Source organism: Talpa occidentalis, unplaced genomic scaffold (genome assembly GCF_014898055.3).
Source record: "Talpa occidentalis isolate TD23 unplaced genomic scaffold, MPIMG_talOcc4v2.1 talOcc4.16, whole genome shotgun sequence".
Lineage (NCBI taxonomy): Eukaryota > Metazoa > Chordata > Mammalia > Eulipotyphla > Talpidae > Talpa > Talpa occidentalis.
Window position 1 is genome coordinate 19,527,068 of NW_023601653.1, and position 16,897 is coordinate 19,543,964.

Consider the following 16,897-nt stretch of genomic DNA (forward strand, 5'->3'; position numbering starts at 1 on the left):
TGATAGCAGGGAACCAAGGAAGTGGGAGGAGTGGGGGTGGTGGGCTGAACATCATTGAAGAGTTTATAAACAGCTGCAGTGCACTGAGAAAACCACATTTGAGAAAGTGGAAAAAAATTTCCATAAACCTGTTTATTTGTCCTCATTTCAGCAGAGAAGGGGATGGTCCATTTTGTGTTTTAAAGATGGATGTCAAAAACTATGAGATACGTCCATTGTTTTCTTTCCTAATATACCAATTAAAAATCAACGACCCAGAAAGCAGGATTTTGAGTGTACCCCCCATGAGTTTTTTCAGCACCTCTATTAGCTGTCATTTCAGAAAAGTTTTTTTCTTCTTAATTGTGAGAAAGCAATGAAGGATGAAAATCTGTCATCAGAAATCAGTTTTGGAGTCTGATTTGGGGGAGGGTTGGTGTCTGTAATCTAAAATCCAAGGCTGGAGGGAGTTTTCAAAATTGTTGAAAAGAAGGTACATGTAGGAGAAGATACTAAGTTGTTATAAGAGAATCTGTTTAGGGGTTTTCAAAGCCAGTACTTAATGTTTCTCCAGAAGTTCTTACAGCTTGAAAAGGAAAAGACTTGGAATCATGTGTGTGTGTGTGTGTGTGTGTGTGAGGTGTGCACATGTGCGTGCACACCCACGCCTGTTTCCTAAGCAATTCCACAAAGAAAAAGACAATGCCCCTTTCCCTTGCTCCCTTAGATAATTTTTCCTGCAGGCAATTTCGTGCAGCCTCTGCAGCCTCTGCTCTTGCAGGTTCAGGGCAGCCTGGCCTGTGTAAGACAATAGATACACCAGATAACAACAGGGCAGTTGCTCTGAGGCCTTGGCCTTTATCAGGATTAACTGTTACACCAATAAGCAAAACAGGGCAGCAGGGTTTTTTCATCACTGGCCTTTGCTGTTCCTGGGTGCCAGATGGCATTATATGCATGAAAAAAAAAATGCTGCAAGTTATAATGTTGGCCAGGCGCTGTTACTTCCACTTGATCACACTGTTTGGGGCTCTCTTTGATGTACAAAACACTCCTAAGATAATGAAATGCGTTGGCAGCTGGCTAATGGCTGGGAAAGTGCAAACCCTGCATTGAACTCTCCACCAGACTATCAATGGCAAGGTAATGTCAGGCTCAGGCTGAAGAAGGAGCAAAGAGGCTCTTTGCCAGGCAGGCCTGGGACTCCTGGGCCAGCGGCTGAGGAGGGGCTGGTATTTTTCTCTCTTCAATAGAAGTGGTCTGTGCCTGCAGCAAATGAGAAATAAATCCATCAAGAGCAAGCTCAGGCTTATTTTGAGTTGGCTGCTGGAATTTGCATAAAAGCCTTGTGCAGGCAGGTAAACAAAGGCAGTTTACAGTGTGGAGGTGATCTGAGAACTGTTAGTTTTCGTTTGTGTACAAAGTGGGGCCTCATCTTTATGCAAAAAAAAAAAAAAAGTCTTCTGAATTAAATTTGACTTTGCTGCTGCTAATCTTTTCACTGGCCTGATTCACTGGGAAAGTAGAGCATGCATAATTGGATAGGGAGGCATTTTCTCACCCCTCTCTCCCTTGATGCCACAGGCCAGCTCCTTGGAGATACACCTCAGTGCGGTGCCCCTGGGAAGGCTCCCTGTGCCCTGCTCCTCCCTGCCGCGCCCACCCCAAGCCCAGTTCTTCCACCACCTCCACTCCCTCTTCTAAGCTGAAATTCTCTCTATTTAAAATGCTGCCTGATTTCTTGTCGATGTATTAGAATGTCCATTTGGAGCAGAAGGTCAGCTTTTTAATCGAAAGTCCGGAAACTATAGGCCAGGCCGTGGACCAGCCTATTGACTGTTTTTGTACAGCCACCAAAGCTAAGAAAAAGTTTGATATGTCACAAGATTGAAAACAATCAAAAGGAGACTCTCTGGTGGCATGACACTTCCATGACATTCCAATGTGCCTGTCTGTTATGGTTTTGTCTGCACACCGGCCCCTTCCCTCTCAGCGTGTCGGCGGCTGTCTGGGTGCCAGGGCTGCAGAGATGAGCAGCCGCTTCAGAAACGGGCTGGCTGGCAACGCCTACCATATAAGCCTTTTAAGAGAAAGCTGCAGCCCTGCTTTCAGCCTCTCGCAGGACAGAGTAAGCAGGCCCTGGCTGCATCTTTCTCACCACTTCTGTAGTCTGAGGTGAGAAGCGCTGCCGTCCAATATTTCCATCACCACCTTCTTCTGATAAGGTTGTTAGTGCTACTATTTGAGACGCTCAGGTCTTCCTTTCTAGCTCAGAGTGGAGCTGGTTTTAGAAGTTTTTTTCAGAAGCTTCCTTTCTGTACTGTCGCTCCACCGTCAGCTCCTCCGTATTGGTCTTGAAACAGATACTTCGGGCTGGAAGCAACCAGAAGGGATCAGTCCAGCTGAGTGGAAATCTAAGGAGGGAAGCTGGGGAAGGCGGAGTCAGGTGATAAAGCTTTTTGATCGTGGCATTTCCAGCCTCCTGAGTTGCTCTGCCAAACCACAGAGTTGGGTGCCAAGCTCAAGGTGGCTAGCTTATCACAACCACCATCCCAGAGCTGGTGTGTGCGTTTTTGCCCCGAACTCTGCCTTTGTTAATTGGAACAGTTGTGTTTTTCAAAAGAAGTCACTGACCACCTTTTGTTTCCTCCTCATCCTGTTTGTCAGGGGTACTGGGTGTGGGAACTGTAACTTCCTACCTACCGAAATTTGTCTGATGCTGCGGGGACCTGCTTTTTGAACTCTGCATTTTGCAAGATTGTTGGCCACAGCTGTTCTGGGCCTTTGCAACATGATATTTTTTCTTCATCAGAAATTACCAGTGGTTGACTCTATGGTGGATTCTGGGTGGCTATTTCTCTCTTTGTGATTCTCTGTATTTCCTAAGGGGAACATGTATTTTTTTTTTAATCAAAGAGAGAAAAATCTTTTTAAAAAGACTCAAAGCGCTAGTGTAATAATGATCTCTACTTACTCAGATTTTTAATAAGTCTTTGACAAGCTGCCTGATGTGGACATTTTTAGTTCTAATTCCCTACTTAAAATTAAAAAAAAAAAAAAAGTGGCTTAATTTTCACTCCCAGTTCCTTCTTTCCATCTCTTATTGAATTGCTAGATATGCATGGATCATATTTAAATCCATAAAACTATATACAGCGGTAAACTGTATATTATATTTTTCAATTGTTATATGTGTTTAAGTGTATCTGAGAGTATTTACATTAGAAAACAAATAGACCCTAGACTTCTGGTTTTGGGGTCCAGAGTCTAAAAATAATAGACAAAAAAAGCGAAACTGCCTGGGAAAGAAAACTTAGAATGGTGACAGGCCCTGACCCAAAAGAGTCACTTCTTTGCCCTCTAGGGAGAGAATTCATCAGAGCGCACTAGGTATAGTTGAACCAAGCAGGCTTTATTAAAGAGACTCATTCATGAGGAAACCAGTGCTGGAAAGGAGAATTTAGCCTGGCTCCTTGCAGGGAGTTAGCAGGAGATGTTTAAATCATGGTCCATGAGGCAGATGAGGGAAAGCAGAATCCTAGAGTGTGCACTCCAACTGCACATGTGGGCTTTAGGTCTTCTCCCTCCTGGAGATTGTGAGATAATCGTTAGCCGGGATCTAACCCTTTTTGTCTAGCATAGCATCTCACAGTCAGTGTGATGGACCAAGTTGTTTGGATGAGGTTGGGAGTCCTTAACTTAGACCACCTGTTCCAACAGGACTTGGGGCAAATCATCCTACCAGTTCCCGAGTTCTTTGACCAGGGATGTGTCAGAACGATATCGGCTGAACAGTCATCATCTCTGTAAGGAGACATAGAGTGATGGGTGCTTTTACTTTAGGCTACATTTATTGGATAGTTTAAAAAAATTATTATGATATAATAAATAATAAAAACATAGTGATAAAAATAATTTGCAGCAACGTGGATGGAGCTGGAAGGGATCATGCTCAGCGAAAAAAAGCCAGAAAGAAAAAGAAAAATACCGGATGGTCTCACTCATAGCAGGGATTTAGAAAATCTAAATAAAGGACCAGGAAAAGGACTAATTATAATAAAGAAAAAATCAAAATCAACAAGCAACTATAAACCAGAGACACACTACGGGTTGCGGGGGGTGGAACTATATGGGGAATATAACCAAAATGAAAATGCATACATGTGCAAAAATGAAAAATGATGTAAGAATTATATAAAATAAAATATAATAAAAAATAAATAAAATAAAAATATTTGGAAATAAATTAAAAATTCTAATTTCATATATATTCCCACAATTCCATTTTGCTCACCTACATCTGTTATTAGTCAGCTCCTCACTCCCACCTACTCCCATGGCTAGAAATCTTAACTCTTAGACCCCTGGGTCACCCTCCATGGAGCATTTAGAAAATGCTAGCATAATGGCTCTTCTGGAATTGTTGTAGGACAGGGAGAGGGGCAGCCCAAACCCCGCAAACCTGCCTATTCTAAATGGGTTCTGCCATCCGCCGCATCAACACAAAACATATGAGACTTTAATGGGAAGGAACTTTAATAAAACTAGGAAACAATACAGGTAAGGCAAAGAGTCTAGTTTCTAAATGAAGCACCCAAAGTTACCCGTCCCCTCGTGGGTAAAAGTCCATCCAAATGGGATTGGCCCAGAGCAAGGCCCCAAGGCCTGCCACAAGTCTAAAGCATCTTCCAGTGGGGACCCACAGAAAAGGGTCACAAACTACTGGACAAGCCCGGAAGGAAAAGAGCAAAATCAACATCAAGATAAAAGCTGCCATTGTCACCTCCCCACGGGTCTCACCCACATCTGTGTCACCCAGTCCACGACCAAAAGACAAGTGCAGTTTCTTCACGTGTCTCTAGGCTCCATGCGCCTCCTCCAGGTCTCCTGGCTCCATCCTGCTTCCTACCTCAGTCTCTTCTGCAGCTTCTTCTCTCCCTGCTCAGCTCCACCCTCCCTTGGGTGGGGCAGGGAACCTCCCCCTTTCCTGGGGACCACCCTGTTACAGAATGGGTAAAGGAGCGAGCTTCCTTGATGACTTCAGATTTGGGGGTTATATACATAAAAAGGCTTTTTCTTCTCCTTTCCAATACTTTGTTATTTGTGCTTATTGTAAAATTTCTAATCCATCTGGAATTTATTTGTGTATAAATTGTGGGGTAGGAATCTGACGTAGGATGTTTTGACCCTACCATTTTGTAGTCAATACAAAGTAAAGCTGACAGTTACAAGAGCACATGGTAAAATAAGTTATTAGCTAGTTGCTTCCAGAAGAATAAATCTTGACACATTTATATTCGTAGTCTTTGACTTAGGAAAAATTTGACTTGATAAAAAGAATAGTCATAGAAGAAAAATAAGTGTGACAGAAGTTTTAATTTAAGATTTGGTAAGAGATACAACTTGCTGCAAACCACTGTTAGATTTACATTAAAAAAATCTTGGTCTCAATGAATGAGATAATTTTGGATTAAGATAGAAATGTTAATTAATGGTGATAATTAGAGAAATGTTTTAATGATGCTATATGGCAAATTGATCAAGAAAAATGAAAATTCTTTAATTTCAGAAATTTTCTCAAGGCAAGTTAATCAGTGTGGGTTAAATTATGATTTTTAAAAATTACTTGTATTGATACAACCAGAGCAAGGAGTATCTCAGGTTCAAATTAGTGGCGTCAAGATGATCCTTTTTATTGGAGATCACACTTAGTTTTTATAAATGTGCTGCTTATGATGCTGACACCATTAATGTAGGCCTTGCTCAGTCATTACAGCTGGTTTGAAATGAATTCCCAGAACTGGGTCTGTGTTTGGGTCTGTCTTATTTATCTCCTTTCTTGACAGCTTTTTTAAATTGTTATTTCTGAAGAAACCCATTTTATTCTGTTGAGAGAATTGGCTGCTTATATTTGGTGGTCAATACTTTTCAACATTTTTTTGACTCGTTTTACATTTGACTCATTTTACATTTACTCTCCAATGAAGTTTCATATCAGCTAGTTGAATAGACCAGATTTTTAATAACTCATTGACAAGCTCCATGATATATTTTAGTTTTACTTCCCTGCCTAAAATTTTTGTACTGTCTTTGCTTAATGTCATATTGATGGAGTTTTGTAGAGTGCGGGGTCCTTGGGTTCACTCTGGGAAAGATTTCACCAGAGCTCCCATTTCAGCATCACGCAGCGAGTTCTCCAGGCACGTTTCTCCACGAGACAGAGATGGTCGTCATATTTAAAGAGCAGGTTTATTAGGGAAAGGAAAAACAGACAGGTTTTTCTAAAAGAGGCCTGCATGGTTGCAGGCAGGCAGTGTTGACAGGAAGCTGCTGCCCTGAAGAGAGAGTTGGTAAAAAGAGGCACCTGTATAGTCACATGTGGGCAGAGGGAGTGCTGCCCCGAGCTTGTGCAGAGACTGCACTGATATAGTCCCCTTCTGTTTGGGAGGGGTCACTCCTCCGTGGAGTGGCCTGTTTGTTGCTGATTTGGGATAAGTAGGCAAAACCAGGAAGGGACCAGAGATTCCAGGGTGGGCCCAATTTCCATATCTTTACCCTCAGGCCTGTGCTCCACTCCCTGTAGCATCTGATCCTGCTTGGGTCTCATGCCTTGTGATAAGGCACCTGTGCCTGAGGGTCACGACCTCTGCAGCTGGGTTAATGGTCATGTTATTCCCCTCGACCCTCACCTCCTTGTGACTCAGGTTCTGGTCCTGGGGCACCTCCTTTCCAGTCTTTCTATTCTTTTTTTTTTTTTAAAGATTTATTTTTATACAAGAACTGGGGTACAGCCAGATGCATGGGAGGGTAAGCGGATTCACAGGAGACAGAGCAGGGAACAGAATAGGCAGACTGACGAAATACACTGCTGAGGGGTGCAGTGGGCAAGACAGGAGAGGTCTGCTGCGCCATGTGGGATTTTCCCTGGCTGGCTGGGATAGAACCCGTACTGTAGAGGCTGCGGACAGCTTCACAATGCGGTGCTCAACCATCTGCGCCACCTGGGAGGCCACAGTCTTTCTAGTCTTGTCCTCCATCAATATCATCTTTATATCTATTATATACATCTGCATATAAAATACACATATAGGGCGATATACAGATATATATGTTTGGTTTTTAGCTTTTGAATTCATCAAATTTATTTTACTTTTGGTTTCAGATATTTTCTCTTGAGCTTCTAATCTTTTCTTGTTAGTTCCTTTTGAAGTTAATTTTAGTTAGTATATTATATTTGCCCATTATTTGTTTTGTTCCAAAAATGTTTAGGCCTGAGAGGCCTAGCACTCTGCTAATCCAATATGAGATAATTTTGGCACCTACTTGAAAGTAAAGATGGCAGAGGCTTATTTTTTTCCTGAAATTCAATATGTACTCTGAGCATTGATGAAGGGCCAAGATGTTTAAGTGTCCTTGCTAGTGGGATTTCCCCAAGTCTTTCTCTTTCCCAAAGAATAAGAATCTATTTATCCAGCCCTTTCCTGTGTCCTCTAAATTCTTGGATGAAATTCACAAGGAGCTTTGAAAGTCTCCCTCCCCTTTGATGGTAGTTGGAGATTTGAATTTGCATTCTAATGCCTTTCCTAGGAGGGAAGTCTTAACCTTCACAATGCTTTTCAAATTTGATACTAGATAAAGGCTAATTCTTTGAAATGCTGTCTCGATTACATATCACATGTTTATGGTTAATCTATACATTATGTATGTTAGTTTTTGCAGACTGCTTTTCACATATACATCCTAGTCCATGAAGTCACAAATTAGGTCTAATTTCTTAACTGTTTTCAATGTATAAATAACACCAACTACATATAATCATCCAGTAAATATTACTTTCTGACTGGCCTGTGCAACTTTCTTTCATGGCTAATTATCAGAATTAGCAATTTCTCTGTTCCTGAACACATTTCTGAGGCAGATCTGACATCCCCAAAGTTTCTGAATCTTCTTTTACCCAAACTCTGATATTGGTCTCCTCATTAGGTTTAGGCTGAACCCTTTCCAGTTATTTTTGAGCTGTTTCTCTTTCCCTTCCACTCACCTCTTCACATCCGCATGCAATTAGCCACCACATTTGTTGATTCTACTGGACAATGTCGTTTTACATTCTTAGTCCCTCTCATTTAGCTATTATAATTTCTCCTTAATAATTGACCCTTCAGGGGCTCTCCCCTCTCCTTGGCTTCACCAAAATCAATTTTATAATTGCTTCTAGAACAATCATCTTTAAACAGTTCTGACTGTTAGGGGGAAAGGATGTCCCTTTCACGTGTGCCTGCAGTAGAGCATTGATAAGTCCTTTTAAGCGCGCGGGTGAGGACCCACAGTCAGGCACCCCGTTTTGTATCGGGGTTGCTCTACAACATGACTATGTGTCTGTGCTTCCTGCAATGATTTCTTCTGCCCCATAGAATATAGTTCAAACTCTCTAGTTTCTTTTTATTTATTTATTTATTTATTTATTTATTTATACAAGTACTGGGTACAGTCAGAAGCGCGGGAGGGTGAGAGAATTCACCAGAGCCAGAGCGGGGAGCAGAACAGGCAGACGGGCCAAAGTACACTGCTGAGGGGAGCAGCGGTCAGCAGGACAGGTCTGCGCGCCATGTGGGACCCTCCTCCGGTGGCCAGGGAGCAGCCGGGGATCGAACCGGCACTGCGGAGGCTGCGGGCAGCTTCCCAACCCAGCGCTCAACAGCTGCGCCACTGGGAAGGCCCTCTCTAGTTTGCTTTGCATATTCTTCCAGCATAGGAAGGGCCCCTACCATTATTTCCAGCTTAATCTGTATCCTGTCATGTATGTTCTTCTCCAACTTCAGTAGGGCACTGTCATTCTCTAGATACACCCCGTAATCTCCTTGCTGCTGATCTTTGTTCCCTCTCTCTGTGCTCAGCCATACAGGCTCTTTTCAGTTGATTGCCCTCCGTGACCTCTTCCACTGCAGTCATTGCCCTGTGCTCTCCTCAGCTTGTCTGCCAGCTGACCTTAGTTGTCTCCCAGTCATTCTCCAGATCTCACTCCAAAATCACCGCAGGGAAACCCTTCCATGTTCCCTGCTAAGAGAGCCTTCCCTGTTGCCCAACCTTTTATACAGTCATAGCTTCAGTCTTAAATCTTGCACAATTCATAATTAGACTGTATTTGTGAGACCATTTGATTAGGACTGTCTTCCCTAGTTCACTATGAACTCTGTGAGTGCAGAGACCGGAGCACATTGCTTACCATTGTACCTCCTGTCCCCAGCTCAGGAGTACCTATAAATACTTGGGTGTGCCAGTGTCTATAAAAGTGTGGGTCATACTCCTCACCCCATCTCTGCTCAGAAACTGTCCATGACCCTATATTCTTTTTTTTTTTTTTTAGTATTTTTTTTTTAATAATAAATTTTATTGTTATATTCCCCATACAATTGCAGCCCCCCCATTCTGACCCCAATCCCTCCCCTCCCGCCCCCGCCCCCAAAAAAAGTGTCTCTGGTTCATAGTTTTTTGTTGATTTTGATTTTCACTTTCTTATAGTTATTCATTTTCCTGGTCCCTTACTTAAGTTTTCTAGATTCCTGCTATGAGTGAGACCATCGGTATTTTTCTTTTTCTTTTTGGCTTATTTCGCTGAGCATGATCCCTTCCAGCGCCATCCATGTTGCTGCAAATTGCATGTGTTTATCTTTTTTGAATGCTGAGTAATATTCCATGGTATATATGTACCACATCTTCTTGATCCAGTCATCTATTTTTGGGCATTTGGGTTGTTTCCAAAGCTTAGCTATTGTAAATAGTGCTGCTATAAACATAGGGGTGCAGGTGTTCTTTGGAATTGATGTTTCTGTGTCCTTTGGGTAAATACCTAGGAGTGGAATTGCTGGATCATATGGAAGCTCTATGTTTAGTAGGTCCAGAAATCTCCACACAGCTTTCCACAGTGGTTGGACCAGTTTGCACTCCCACCAACAGTGCAGAAGAGTTCCTTTTTCTCCACACCCTCGCCAGCATTTGTTGTTGCTAGTTTTTTTAATATGTGCCATTCTCACTGGTGTAAGATGGTATCTCATGGTAGTTTTGATTTGCATTTCCCTGATGGCAAGTGATGTTGAACATTTTTTCATATGCCTGTTGGCCATTTGCATTTCCTCTTCAGAGAAGTTTCTTTTTAGCTCTTCTGCCCATTTTTTGACTGGATTATTTTCTTTGTTGTTGTTGAGTCTCATCAGCTCTTTGCAGATTTTTGTGATCAGTCCTTTATCATTAGTGTTGGGTGCAAAAATGTTCTCCCAGTTGGTGGGGTTTCTCTTTGTTTTTGTTATTGTCTCTTTTGCTGTGCAGAAGCTCTTTAATTTGATGTAGTCCCAGCTGTTTATCTTTGCCTTCACTATCACTGCTTTGGGTGATGTGTCTGTAAAGATGTCTTTGATGTGCAAATCACGTAGTGTTTCACCTATATTTCCTTCTATATATTTTATGGTTTCAGGTCTTATGTCTAGTTCTTTAATCCATTTTGAGTTGATTTTTGTGTATGGTGTGAGGTAGTGGTCAAGCTTCATTCTTTTGCATGTAGTGACCCAGTTTTCCCAGCACCATTTATTGAACAAACTTTCTTTGCTCCAATGCATAGTCTTTGCTCCTTTGTCAAAGATTAGTTGACCATAAATCTGTGGGTTTATTTCTGGATTTTCTATTCGATTCCATTGGTCTGTATGTCTGTTCTTGTTCCAATACCATGCAGTTTTGATGATTATGGCTTTGTAGTATAGTTTGAAGTCTGGGAATGTAATGCCTCCATTCCCTTCTTTTTTTTTCAGGAGAGCTATGGCTATTCGGGGTTTTTTGTGATTCCATATGAATTTCATCAATAATTGTTCTATTTCTTTGAAGAATGACATTGAAATTTTGATTGGAATAGCATTGAATCTGTATATTGCTTTTGGAAGAATGGCCATTTTAATAATGTTTATTCTTCCAATCCACGAGCAGGGGATGTCTCTCCATTTCTTTGTGTCTTCTTCTATTTCTTTTAACAGTGTTTTATAGTTTTCTTTGTATAGGTCCTTTACCTCTTTTGTTAGATTTATTCCCAAATATTTGATTTTTTTGTTTCAATAACAAAAGGGATGGTTTTTTTTGATTTCTTCTTCTTCAGATTTATTGTTTGTGTATAGGAAGGCTACTGACTTTTGCGTGTTGATTTTGTATCCTGCCACTTTACTGAACTGATTGATGAGTTGAATTAGCTTTTCTGTGGAGTTTTTGGGGTTCTCTATGTATAATATCATATCGTCTGCAAATAGTGATAGTTTGACTTCTTCTTTTCCTATTTGGATTCCTTGGATGTCTTTCTCTTGTCTTATTGCTCTGGCTAGGACTTCCAGTATTATATTGAAAAGCAGTGGTGAGAGTGGACATCCTTGTCTTGTTCCAGATCTTAATGGAATTGCTTTCAGCTTTTCACCATTGAGAATGATACTGGCTGTTGGCTTGTCATAGATGGCCTTTATGATGTTGAGGTATGTTCCTTGTATCCCAAGAATTTCAAGGGCTTTTATCATGAATGGGTGTTGCACTTTGTCGAAAGCTTTCTCAGCATCTATTGATATTATCATATGGTTTTTATATTTCTTTTTGTTGATGTGTTGGATAACGTTGATTGATTTTCGGATGTTAAACCATCCTTGTGCCCCTGGAATGAATCCTACTTGGTCGTGGTGAATTATCTTATGGATACATTTTTGGATTCTGATGGCTAAAATTTTATTGAGGATTTTTGCATCAGTGTTCATTAGGGAGATTGGCCTGTAGTTTTCCTTTTTTGTGTTGTCCTTGTTCGGTTTTGGTATTAGTGTAATGTTGGCTTCATAGAACGTGTTTGGTATTGTCCCTTCCTTCTCAATTTTTTGGAAGAGTTTGTGAAGGATAGGCACTAATTCGTCTCTGAATGTTTGGTAGAATTCATTTGTAAATCCATCAGGCCCTGGACTTTTGTTTTTGGGGAGGTTTTTGATTACCATTTCAATTTCGCTAATTGTAATTGGTCTGTTTAGGTGTTCTATTTCTTCTTTATCTAGCTTTGGGTGATTGTAGAGTTGTAGGAATTTGTCCATCTCCTCTAGATTGTTAAACTTGTTTCCATATAACTGTTCATAGTAGTTACTGATTATTCTTTTGATTTCTGCTGTGTCCGTTGTGATTTCTCCTCTTTCATTGATGATCCTGTTTATTTGTGCTTTCTCCCTTTTTTCCTTTGTGAGCCTGGCTAGGGGTTTGTCTATTTTATTGATTTTTTCAAAGAACCAGCTCTTGGTTTCATTGATCTTTTGGATTGTTTTTTTAGTTTCAATTTCATTTATTTCTGCTTTGGTTTTTATTATTTCTTTTCTTCTACTGGTTTTGGGGTTTTCTTGTTGTTCTTTTTCTAGATCTTTGAGCTTCGAGATTAGGTTGTTTCTTTGCGTTCTTTCTTGTTTCTTGATGTGAGCTTCTATTGCTATATATTTTCCTCTTATTACTGCTTTTGCTGCATCCCATACATTTAGGATATTGGTGTCCTCCTTGTCGTTCAATTCAAAAAATTTTTTAATTTCTTCTTTGATCTCCTCATTAGTCCAATGGTCTTCCAGTAGTGTGGTTTTTAATCTCCATGAGGTAGGAAAGTTCCTTGCCTTCTTTTTATGGTTTATTTCTAGTTTGATGCCTTCATGGTCAGAAAGATGGTTGATATGATTTCAATCTTGGTGTATCTGTTGATGTTTGTCTTGTGCCCCAGTATGTGATCGATCCTGGAGAATGATCCGTGTGCGCTTGAGAAAAATGTGTACTCCGTTTTTTTGGGGTTTAGTGTTCTATAGATGTCTGTTAAGCCCAATTGCTCTAGGTCTTTATTTAGAGCTTTGGTTTCTTTACTTATTTTTTGTCTTGTTGATCTATCCATTGTTGATAGTGGTGTGTTGAAGTCTCCCACTACGTATGTGTTTTCTCTGATGTCTGTTTTCAGAGAGGACAACAGTTGTCTGATATATTTTGGTGCTCCTTCGTTTGGTGAGTATATGTTAATGAGTGTTATTTCTTCTTGAAGTATTGTCCCCTTGATCATAATGTAGTGACCATTGGGGTCTCTTTTTATCTTTTTGAGTTTGAAATCTGTTTTATCTGATATAAGTATAGCTGTTCCTGCTTTCTTTTTTGGTCCATTTGCTTGTAGGATTGTTTTCCATCCTTTAACTTTGAGCCTATTTTTATCTTTTGTAGCTAAATGTGTTTCCTGGAGACAGCAAAAGGTTGGGTTTTGTTTCTTAATCCAGGCTGCAACTCTGTGTCTTTTTATTGAAGAGTTTAGTCCATTTACATTTAGAGTTAATATTGATATGTTAACATCTGTATTTGCCATTGTGTTTGTCTTTCCTTTGATTTTATTTATTTATTCTTTAATAACTTTTTTTTTTTTTTTTTGGCCTTCTTTCATTGTTATTCGTCCCTCTGAGGTTCTGGCTTTAGGACTCCTTGTAGTATTTTTTGGAGTGGGGGTTTAGTTGCAATGAAATTCCGGAGTTTCTGTTTGTCTGGGAAGGTCCCTATTCTTTCTTCAAAGAGGAAGGAGAGCTTTGCGGGATAGAGTATTCTTGGTTGGCATCTGTTTTCTTGGAGTCTGTTGACTATGTCCCTCCACTCTCTCCTTGCCCGTAGTGTTTCTTCGGAGAAGTCTGATGTCAGCCTGATTGGCTTTCCTTTGAATGTTATGTTTCTTCCCTCTTGCCAGCTTCATTATTTTTTCCTTGTCCTGGATTCTAGGGAGCTTTACTATTATGTGTCTTGCTGTATTTTTTCTTTCGTCGTGGAAGTTTGGTGTTCTTCTTGCTTCTTGTATATCAATTTTCAGCTCCTTCTTCACATTTGGGAAGTTCTCTTCAATTATCTCTTTGAATATTTTCTCTGTTCCTACTTCTCTCTCCTCTCCTTCTGGTATTCCTATAACTCTTATATTTCCTTTCCTCATGGAGTCAGATAGTTCCCGAAGTCTTTCTTCATTCTTTTTCCTTCGTACTTCTCTTTCCTTTTCTGTTTTGGTTCTTTTTATTTCTGTGTCTTCAAGAGCACTTATTCGTTCTTCCATTTCATCAATTCTGCTTTCATTGCTTTTCCCAGAATTCTTTAGTTCTTCCACTAATTCTTTGATCTCCTGCATTTCTTTTACTTCCCTCTTTAGGGACTCAATTTCATTCTTCTGATCGTTCATTATTTTTCCCTTATCATTGTTTTCCTTTATGACTTCTGTCAGTTTTTTAATCACGGCAATTTTAAATTCTCTTTCTGGAAGGCTCAGAAGTTCTTCCAAGTTACTGTCGTTGCAATCTGGGGGCTGGTTTTCTTTTTGTGGTGTGCTTTTTCTCTGGAGAGTTGCTAGGTTGCGTGTGGTTCTTCTCCTCCCTACTGTCTGTTTTCTAATTTGCCGTATGCGTTGGGACACTGTGTTGTTGGGACTGGCCGGCATCTTGGGTGGGCTTCTCTGCTCCCCTCTATGACCCTATATTCTTAATCATCTCTCTCCTTCCTCGGATCCAACACTCCTACCTCTTGTTCAATAGGTGGCAGCTTGTATAGAGTAGTTATCTGTCTTAACTACAGCATAATGGCCCCCCACCCAGGAAATCAGGAGAATCATCAGATTTATGGTTAAGGATGAGAACTAACACAAGTGTTATTCATAGGACTAATACAGGTTTGCAAACGTTGCAATGTTGTCTGCATTTGAAATGTTCTGCGTATTATGTCATGTTTCTAATGCCGCCAAAGTTTGGGTCAGGAGCCCATGTGATCTAGCATCTTCCTAAGATTATACCTTAATCACTGCCAATTGACTCACAAATGTGTGAAAGTGCTAATTAGGAAGACTAGTGCAGAATTTGTGATGAATTCAATGAGAATCCACACCCACCAATAGAAATCCATGCCCAAGTAGTGGTGCAATAAGATATCTTTTTACATTCTTATTTGGTTTTCTTTTGCACACCTAACTTGATAATTTTGTTAATAAATTCTAGTGGATAATGATAATCAGGAAACGGCAGGAAATAATGATTAACTAATCTGTGTTTATCCTGTTAACTTCACCAGAGCCTGGGACATAAACCCTCAAGGAAAAATTTGGCCTTTGTCTATTTAAATTTTCTCTCATAAAGGAAAAATCATGCATGGGTTTTGCTAGGGTGGCAGGCTTAAAATGACTTGTCCTGAAGCCTGGTTTTGCCAACTATTTTATTTGAACTAGTGTTTTTTTCAGAAACCGTCAAAGCTGTTCAAGAAGTATTATGACACAATTAGCTTTGGACTGACACAGAAGGTTTGGAGAATTTCCTGGGGTCTAAGTGTTAATTTGAAGTCACAGGGAAGAACATGGGTAGGGATGGGAAGAACTCTGTCCTGGAGCTGCTGAGGAGGTCACTGCTAATGAGATCTTGCAGGGCTGCATTCTGGATATTACCTTAGCCCTTAGAAAGGTGGTGGGAGAGAGAAAATAACAGAAAATATATTCACTTGTCTGTTTTGCTCTTGAAGATTACAGAAACATTTCTAAAAGTATTATCTCTTGAGCCTCAGAAAAGGTATTACTCTGACCTCTGTGGGCACCCCGAGATGCAAATTACTCAATTTTAGTCATAGAGAACCTATTGTGTTTCCTAATTGTTTCTTTGATAAAAAGATTTTCCTGAAAGATAAGGACCTTCTGAGGGGGAAGTCAAATTTCAGTATTGAGGGAGAAAATACTGAGATCTTCTGAATTTCAAGTCAGTTTCTCAGTGGGGAGTTAGGATCAACCATCAGAAAGAAAATGAGATCTTGTGAGCTTCTAGATTTTTGTGACTGGTGCATGCTTACCACCAAGGTCCTTCCCTGTCCCCACTGTGATAACCAGCTAACTGAAAATGAGTGCCATTTTTAGGAAATATGAATGAGTTCATTCACTCAACCAAGTTTTATTGAGTCCCTACTCAATAATATGGGTTCTTCCAGAAAATTAGAAATAAGCTGTGAACACAGCAAAGAACTGTTTCTTTACTGAGCTGACATTCTAATGGACAGACAATGAAGTAAATGAAATGAAATCTTTAAAGTATTAGATGCTGATAAATGCTATGAAAGGGGGAAAGACAAGATAGATGTTGGATTTGATTGTTGCAACGTTAAATGTGGCAGGTCTATGGGAAAGCTGTATCTTGTGCTCAATTTCACCATAAACCTAAAAATGCTCTAAAAATATGTACTTAAATATGCAAGTTGTTTGGATATAGGATGGACCTTCATTTGGAAATTCTTTGAGAGTATAAAGGTCATCATCACTACATCTTGGGAGGACTAACATTCATCTCTTTAAAGAGAGAAAAAAGAAATCCTGGTGGCAAGACTTGGCTCCAGGGTCCTGCAGAGCCTGACCTGCTTCTCTATGAGGGCTGTGCATAGCAGCCTATTTGGAGCCAATCTATTAGCAACTAGGTTTTTCTGGCTCTTCCTTATGCCTATGCCTGTTCATCCAACAAGACTAAAGAAGGAAAATAGAGGGATGCTTCTAACCCTGAGTTTCTTTTTTTTTTTTTTTAAAGATTTATTTATTTATATATACAAGAACCGCAGTACAAACTGAGGTGCGGGGGCTGGGTGAGAGGATTCACCAGAGATAGAGTGGGGAGCAGAACAGGCAGAATGACTGAAATACACTACTGAGGGGAGCAGTGGGTGAGTCAGGAGAGGTCTGCTGCACCATGTGAGTAGCTCCCTGGCTGGGGATCCAACTCGAGCTGCAGTGGCTGCTGATAGCTTCATAGTGCTGAGACTTAACCCCTTGGGCCACCAGGGAGGCCCTCACCCTGAGTTTCTAAAAGGTCTTTGTAGGGTAACATTGTCAGGCTTTCCCCCACCCCTCCCATCATCAGTA